Source organism: Malus sylvestris, chromosome 2 (assembly GCF_916048215.2).
Source record: "Malus sylvestris chromosome 2, drMalSylv7.2, whole genome shotgun sequence".
Classification (NCBI taxonomy): Eukaryota; Viridiplantae; Streptophyta; class Magnoliopsida; order Rosales; family Rosaceae; genus Malus; species Malus sylvestris.
The window spans coordinates 12,518,004-12,527,046 of NC_062261.1; the positions used below are offsets into that span (position 1 = coordinate 12,518,004).

Here is a 9,043-nt window from a genome sequence, read left to right on the forward strand (position 1 = left end):
ATTAGCCCCCGAGTTTGACAAATCACACTACAACAAAAAGGGGCTAAGAACATAATTGATTTGTGCTCTTTACATTTTCATTCAACACAAAACCATACTTATGCTTTTTAAATGTCATTGAGCACAAAACTAACTCAAATATGCCCTCTGAGCAAAAAGACACATCGAAAAAGAAAAACAGGAAAGTGTATTTGTGCCTACTAAAATGAGCTTGCATATGTCCTTTTAATGTCAGAAATGAAATATTTTTTTATTAATTTACAAAGACACAATAAAGCTTTCGTGTCCTCTAATTTAATATATTTAAATTAGAAAGTAAAGTTTTGTGTCCTTTACATTTACTACACGCCTCACTCTCTCTCCCTCCCTCAATTCCTCCGCCCCTCCTTTATTTGCTTTCTCTCTCTCTTAAACTCTCCTTGTTCTCAGTTTCCAAAAAAAAATAAACTCTCCTTGTTCTCAGCCATCTTCCTCCCTCCCACATCCTCTCTCCCTCTTCTCTTTCACGCAACAGCGCCGCCGTCCACTGATCACCAACGGTCGTCAAATTATGCCTCCAGAATCCTCTTCCCATCCTCTTCCGAACCCCCCTTTTAGTTTCTACAAATTCGTAGCCGAATTTCCTCAATTTCAGATCTAAGAAACGATTCTTACCGCGGATTTTCCAACCAATTTCTGGCCAAGTCTTCCGGAATTGGACCTCGATTAAAGAGGTAAAAATGATCCTCTCATCGTGGGCTGTCCTCCAGTGTAAGTGATTTTTCAAAATAAAAACTTTCAGTTTTGTGATTGATGAGTTTTCAAAATAATTGTCTAATTAAGTTAATCTGAAGTACTGGCATGTTTGCATTAATTTAGGGCTCTATGAGTTTTTAGGAAGCACTTAACGATAATTGAGTTTTAAATTGATTTTGAATCTACGAAACCCGTTGGAGCCATTGAGTTTTTGGTTTGTTCTTTCAGTTTTAAATGTAATAAGGATTTTACAATTATGGACGTGCGTGTTTGTTCGTATCTAGCTCTGGACGAAATGGAGTTTTAAAATAGGAAAAATTAGTATCCGGTCCCTAGTTTTTACTGTTCATTGACTAAGACCTTATTAGTTCTCAAATTTTGATTCAAGTCCCTAGCATTAATGTGATAATGAATTTACATGTTTATTATATAATTTTTTTAATATAAAAATTAGTAATTAATTTAGGGTTTAATACTCACACCTCTATTAAACTTCTAATTAATTTTCAATTCAAACATTTCCAAAATAATAAAAAATTAAATTAAATTAAAAAAAAGATTCTCAATTTTTTAATCTTAAATGTACCCATTCATATAATTTTTCAATTTTTTTAATCTTAAATGTACCCATTCTCAAATATATAAATTTGTTATATGTAAAATGTACCATTTTTTTAATATAAAATCCATTCAAATTTTTTAATCCATGTTTAAACTTATATGGGTACATTCTTTTTCGTTGATTTGAGAATGTATCCATATTTTGGTACAATAACTTTTTTTGTTAATTTTGGTTAATGTACCCATACATATATGTATACACACACACACACAATATAATAGAGAGTATAATTTATATTTTATTATTTTTAATCCCATAAATTATGGGTTTTATTTAAAATCTCATTAATATAAACAATTACAAATTTCAATTTTTAATTTTTAAGTAAAAAAATATAGTAACTTACATTATTACTTTAATGTCAGGGACCTCAATCAAAAACTAAAAACTAACAAGGTTTCAATTAAAGAATATTGATAGCTAGGGACCGCATCCAAAGTGTCCCTTTAAAATATCACCACATTGGAACTCAAGAAAGAAATAATCCAGAGGTTCCGTTTGAGAAGGCTTCCCTCGTGCTGAGTGAATGTTATTCCCTGTATTATTTTTATTCATCCTCTCTCCTGTTCTACCATTGATAAACAAATATTCATATTATATCTTTAATTCACGGTAGGAGTTAGGAAAATGCAATAAGATTTCGCTGGAGGATCTTTTTCACATTTTAGTATCCCCCTATTCCTCTCTACTTCTCTTCTCCCTCTCTAAATGTTTTCTTCTACCATATAAGTATCGAGTAAAATTGCTTCTCTTAGCTCTCTGAGGAAAGTTTAGGTGTTAATTTTCTCTTTTCCACAACCCATAAAATTTGTTCCTTTTCTGCTTTCTTGGTATGCAGCTGGAGTGCTACAACTCTTTTCTACAGGTTTTTTCAGGCCAATATTATGATTGGATATAAAACTATTAGAAGTTGTTTCAAGATACAAGACTTATGTTGATGTTTCCCATCTGAGACATGTGGTGCCCCTATCAGAGGGTCTGTATTTGTGGTGGCGTGATGCTGCTCAAGCAACCCTGCAGCAGAAGAAAGTGTGGTAATACATATATTATACGCTACACTTGATGGATAAAAGTGTATCTATATACTCTTTTATGGTATATGCTTGTATGCCTGTTTACGGCCTGGTATTCAAGGCTTTTTTGTCAGCTTCTTATTTTTACAATATTCCTTTAAATTTTATAAATAAAAATATTGGAATTGAGTTGAAGGTTGTATTTGCTTTTCAAATATTTGGTGAAACTTCTCACTGCATGCTTTTGGATGTATTTTACAAATCGATGTACTTTTATGAATTTCCCATCTTGGTTCTGACTTCACACTTGTTTTCTTGAATTAGTTGCCGATCCTCTTGGGACCTCATTCAAGATCTTTGTCAGCTTTGTCGCCGTTACATTCAGTTGTACGCTGGTTCACTACAACACTCGTCAATTATTAATAATGCAGAAATTAGAGAAATTGAGGAAGATTTGGATTCTAACATAATTCTTTTATGGAGGTAAATGTTTTATCGACCTTTTGACTTCATTGCTATTTATTAAAATTGATTGTAGGAGAAGTGGAGCCTTCACAAAGGTTGCTTAGGAGAAGTCTCAGCAGTCGGTAGAGCCCCAGAAAGAGAAGACATCGGAGGGGGATCATTCGGAGCCTCAGTACTGGATAGAACCCTAGAATGAGGAGGCATCAGAGGTTGATCATTTGGAGCTCCATTACGCGGTACAGCCCCAGAAGACGAAGGCAATAAATGCCTTTGGAACAAACCCACAAATCTCTGATGATCAAGTAAAACCTGACCATCAGTTTCCTTCATCTGGTCAAGCTTCCTCTTCATGTTTGTAGCATAGTCATGTGCGAGCCGGTGCAACTGTTTATTCTCATGCTTGAGCCCTCTAATCTCCTGTTTGAGACTCATCACTTCGGCCGCCAATGATTCAACTTGGCGGGTTCGAGCAAATAGGCGTTGGGCCATATTAGACACAGAACCTGCACACTGAACACTGAGAGCCAGCGAATCCTTAACAGCTAACTCATCAGACCGTTTGGAAAGTAGTCTGTTATCTTTGGGAGTGAGAAGGTTCCTGGCCACCACCGCAGCGGTCATATCATTCTTCATCACGGAATCCCCAACGGTAAGAGGACCAGTAGGGGAGACGAAGGATGGGCGCCATATGTTGTCTGGAGAAGGCGGGGCTGCCTCTTCAACAAGGTTCAAGTCAAAACGACGGTCGGAGGGGCCAGACATTTTCAAAGGTGTTGAAGAGAGAAGAGGTCGGACAAATCAAGATCTTAGAAGTGCAAGAATGGAGCTTCTACTGGTGGAGATTCAAGTGTGCTTTGGAACTTAATGCCAGCCCCTATAAAAAGCTGCACTCGACGGAGCCTCAGACATCGAAGAGGCGCCTGCTCAAAAATCGAAGAGGCGTTTGCTTTCTCAAAAGCTGGGCTGCTTAGAGACCACGAGGGTTGATCTCATAAATCGAAGTGGTGTTTGCTTTCTCAAAAGTTGGGCTGCTCAAAGATCATGAAAGCCGATCTCAGAAATCGAAGAGGCGCTCGCTTTCTCAAAAGCTGGGCTCCTCAGAGACCATGAGGGCCGATCTCAGAAATTGAAGAGGCACCTACTTTTCCAGCCTTGTCAGCACCTGTCACACGCACACTCAGCTTTGCGGAAATTATGGGTATTCTGTCGAAGACTTCTGGGGAAGTAGAAAACACATGAATCTTACTGTCCAATCACCCATTTCCCACACGCAACAATAGCTCATGGGTACCACAGAACTTTGCCAAAGTTCTCTGCCAAAGTTGAGCACGTGAAGCTTGCAGCTCCCACTACATCGCTCTGACCAAGAAGGGTAAAAGAATAGTAAAGAAACAGCACTAACAAAGTTTAGACCCATAAATTTTGAAGGTCTAGCTACCATATTATTACCCACAAGGGTAAAGGAACAGTACCACTGCTGGATAATTGGAAAGTCCCTGTGTGTCAACCTATGTGCCTCGTGGCAAGGTAGACTAGCAAACATGCCCAACCTTTACTCACATTCGAGAAAACACTCCCAATAAGATTGCTTGCTCCAAAATCGAAGAGGCACCGTTTTCCGAATCTCGAGAGCCAGACTCCCAACATGACTACTTTCTCAAAAATCGAAGAGAGGGTAAAGGAACAGTACCATTGCTGGATATTTGGAAAGTCCCTGTGTGTCAACCTCTGTGCTTCGTGGCAAGGTAGACTAGCAAACATGCCCAACCTTTACTCACATGCGAGAAAACACTCCCAACAAGATTGCTTGCTCCAAAATCGAAGAGGCAACCGCCCTCCGAATCTCGAGAGCCAGACTCCCAACATGATTACTTTCTCAAAAATCGAAGAGACACTGCTCCCCGAATCTCGAGAGCCAGACCCCCAGCATGATTGCTTTCTCAAAAATCGAAGAGGCATCGTTCTCCGAATCAATCGAAGAGGCGCTCGCTTTCTCAAAAGCTGGGCTGCTCAGAGACCACGAGGGCCGATCTCAGAAATCGAAGAGGCACCTACTTTTCTAGCCTTGCCAGCACCTGTCACACGCACACTCAGCTTTGCGGAAATTATGGGCATTCTGTCGAAGACTTCTGGTGAAGTAGAAAGCACATGAATCTTACTGTTCAATCACCCACTTCCCACACGCAACAATAGCTCATGGGTACCACAGATAACTTTGCCAAAGTCTCTGCCAAAGTTGAGCACGTGAAGCTTGCAGCTCCCACTACATCGCTCTGACCAAGAAAGGTAAAAGAATAGCAAAGAAACAGCACTAACAAAGTTTAGACACATAAATTTTGAAAGTCTAGCTACCATATTATTACCCACAAGGGTAAAGGAACAGTACCACTGCTGGATAATTGGAAAGTCCCTGTGTGTCAACCTCCGTGCTTCGTGGCAAGGTAGACTAGCAAACATGCCCAACCTTTACTCACATCCGAGAAAACACTCCCAACAAGATTGCTTATTCCAAAATCGAAGAGGCACCGCCCTCCGAATCTCGAGAGCCAGACTCCCAACATGATTACTTTCTCAAAAATCGAAGAGACACTGCTCCCCGAATCTCGAGAGCTAGACCCCCAGCATGATTGCTTTCTCAAAAATCGAAGAAGCATCGTTCTCCGAATCTCGAGAGCCAGATACCACATACCACTTTTTCAAAGTGCTCTGACAGAGTTAAAACATGTGAAGCTGGCAGCTCCCACTACCGTGCTATGACCAAGCAGGGTAAAGGAATAACATTACTACTTGTTGTTAGGGAGACTCCTATATATGTCGACCTCCATCCCTAACGGACAGGCAGACCTGCAAAAATGCTCAACCCTTCCTCATATCTGAGAGGGCACTCCCAACGAAGCCTTTCGAAATATTCAGCTTTCTTTCCCCCCGATAATACCTCTGCAAACAAGCTATACTAGAGCAAGAATATCTCATATCATCAGGGTTAAAAGCAAGAGTATCCCATATCATGCTTTTTCCCTGTCTTTTCCTTTGGCATTGTTTTTACCTGCAAGACAAGGAGAAAGAGAGCAATCAGTCAGCACTTGAAATCAAGCTCCCAGCCAGGAACTGACTGCCTGGAACCCCTTACCTGATTACTTACCTGGCATTGCTCTCGAGTACTCATCTTCAACATCTTATGTTTCCAGGGAAGATACCGCATCTGCTTGAGGAACATATAGGGCAAGTGCGAAGGATACAAGGAAGCATGTGGAGACAAGCGTAACAGCACACGTGCCGATACATCCATTACTCTGTCAAAAGCAAAAGTATCCCATATCAGCAGGGTCGAACGTATTCTAGATTTGATGGACTTGTTTTGACCCTCAAATTCTTCAGTCGGCCTTATACTCTGGAGGAAACCAGAAAACCCTCCAGCTCAGTTCAAGAATAAGCCTGTGGAAAGTTACTTCTTCAAAAGCAAAAGTATCCTATATCATATCTTCTTATTTTTCTTCTCTTTATCCTTCATGCTGCTGCAAGATGGGGAGAAGGTGAACAATCAGCTGGAGCTCTGATTGCTTACCTTGTCTGTCACCTCTTTCAGCAGATCCCCTAGCTCGGCGACTTGGGGGACTCCTACTACATGGTTTGTATCGCGCTTGACCAAGCCTGAAACTACAAGTAAATTTCAAGTGAAATTGATACATTACCTTGTGCATCTCCACCAGTTAAAGATACCACCCCTGGATGGAGGAAGAGTACTTCCAGAGAAGCTGCCATATCTACCTATGAGACAGATAAGGCAAGTCAAGATGATACCACACTCCGATACTTAGAAGTTTCGTGATTACGAGATCATTCTCCCACAATATTTCCTAATTTCATTTGTACTCTAATGTCATTTGTACTAAATCATTCACTTGTACTCACTAAAGGAGAGCTTGAACCTATGTACTTGTGTAAACCCTTCACAATTAATGAGAACTCTTCTATTCCGTGGACGTAGCCAATCTGGGTGAACCACGTACATCCTGTGTTTACTTTCCTATCTCTATCCATTTATATACTTATCCACACTAATGACCGGAGCAATCTAGCGAAGATCACAAAAAGCGACCGTTTTCGCTACCTAGGATCTATCTTGCAAGAGAACGGAGAATTAGATGGAGATCTCAACCATAGAATACGAGCTGGATGGATGAAGTGTAAGAGTGCATCCGGCGTGTTGTGTGACCGTCGTAGGCCACTGAAGCTCAAGGGAAAATTTTATAGGACGGCAATAAGGCCAGCGATGTTGTATGGCACAAAATGTTTGGGTGGTGAAACATCAACATGTACACAAAATGGGTGTAGCGGAGATGAGGATGCTTCGTGGGATGTGTGGGCACACGAGAAAGGATAAGATTGAGAATGAGGATATCCGAGGTAAAGTAGGAGTAGCCGAAATTGAAGGAAAGATGAGAGAAAATCGGTTCCGGTGATTTGGACATGTGCAAAGAAGGCCGACTGACGCTCCGGTTCGAAGATGTGACTACGGGACAGAGGTTCAGGGCCGAAGGGGTAGAGGAAGACCTAGGAAAACTTTGGAAGAGACTCTAAGAAAAGGCTTAGAGTACTTGGATCTAACGGAGGACATGACACAAAACCGAGCGCAATGGCGTTCTAGGATTCATATAGCCGACCCCACTTAGTGGGAAAAGGCTTTGTTGTTGTTGTTGTTGTTGTTGTTGTTGATTGTAGGTTTTTAGGGGATGCATAAATTCCATATTAACCTTGGCCTTACACCTCATAGTTGTTATTTTGGGTTCAAAGGACCACAGTTGAATTTGGATTGGATTTGGATTCTAGTGTATGGATTAGCAATTTAAACCCATTTGGTATGTTTCATATGGAATTTGCAAAGTGATTAGCTTTCATTCCCTTAAATTAGTTGGAATAAAATGTGATTGATGACATATGGAATTCTATTGTATGGATTAGCAGTTTAAACCCATTTGGTACATTGGACATTTAGTTGTACCAATAGAAAAATGTTCTCTCTTTTTGTCGGAGAAAATGAAAATGTTATTGTTATCATATATGTGTAAAGCTAATGAATTCTCAATGTTGATTGGATGTTTGGGTAGTTAAACATCACTGGAAATATGTGATCCTTTCCCTTTTTCATTTTTCCTTTGGTTTGGATTTCAGGAAGGTGATTACATAATCCACTGAGCTGGGAAAAAGGGTAAAATCAGTTATGGGTCGCTATATGTAGGAATGCATGGATACATTGATAGGAAAATCTCATTATTTTGTTGGTCTTTTATCTTGAACACTTGTAAACATGTTCTTTATGAGGAATATTTATGTAGTTTCATTATAGACATTCCATTTCTACTATTGAATTGCTTTTTACAGCCGAGACTGTCATCTTTGATTTTATGAAAATTTTAAATTTTTGGTTTTATTTCAAAATTTTACATTTCTATTTTTTTTTTAAACAGAACCTAATGGGCACAATAACAAAAATAATGCAAACATGGATGGAGAAGGTCATTTGACAAGTTTGTCAGAACATAGACACAAAAAGGCCTTTATTTGTGCCTGCCTCTTTGATCACCAAACAATTTATTGTGCCCTTTTAGCAATGGTGACGTCCATAAAGGGCACAGATAGAAAGTTAGTTGCTGCACTGTTGCTATTGGTCTATGAGCACATATGTTGGTGCTCTTTGGCCTCAAAGGGCATAGTGTGCAGTGCTCATATTTGTTATAGTGTCATAAGCAATTTCCATGCCTGAATTTCCAGGCCCAACGACCAAAACAATTTTCCCACCATATTTCGTGCAGTGCTCCTTGAATCCTTCCAAGCCTAGCACTTGAGGAATACATCATAACCTACCATTGTGAGGCTTAGCTCACTCTCACACACTAAGGTGTAGATAATATTGTTTTGTTCAAAAATAAAATAAAAAATAAAAATGTATTTGGAAGAGAGCCATGTTCATCGTTGATTTTCTTGTGCATAACTGGCCGGGCGCCACTCCCTCATGTCCACCGACCAGCCGAGCCAATTTCCAACACTTTCCGATAACCAGCCCATTAATTCACAACACAAGGCACTGACATCAAATTTGAATATGAGCAGATGCAATGAAATGTGAACATAGAACATCAATGATACAATGGCATGCATCTCATTAAGTCCAGGAACGTCCAAAACTATTGTAATTAGATGTTTGCAC

At 39.8% G+C, this 9,043-nt stretch overlaps 1 long non-coding RNA gene across 1 annotated transcript; it reads left to right on the forward strand.

Annotated features, from left to right (window-relative positions):
* Positions 1-372: 372 nt before the first annotated feature.
* Positions 373-1,160, forward strand: LOC126583284 (uncharacterized). Its single transcript, XR_007609714.1, has 2 exons — positions 373-750; positions 964-1,160. It is a non-coding gene; the product is annotated as an uncharacterized LOC126583284 (long non-coding RNA).
* Positions 1,161-9,043: the final 7,883 nt, after the last annotated feature.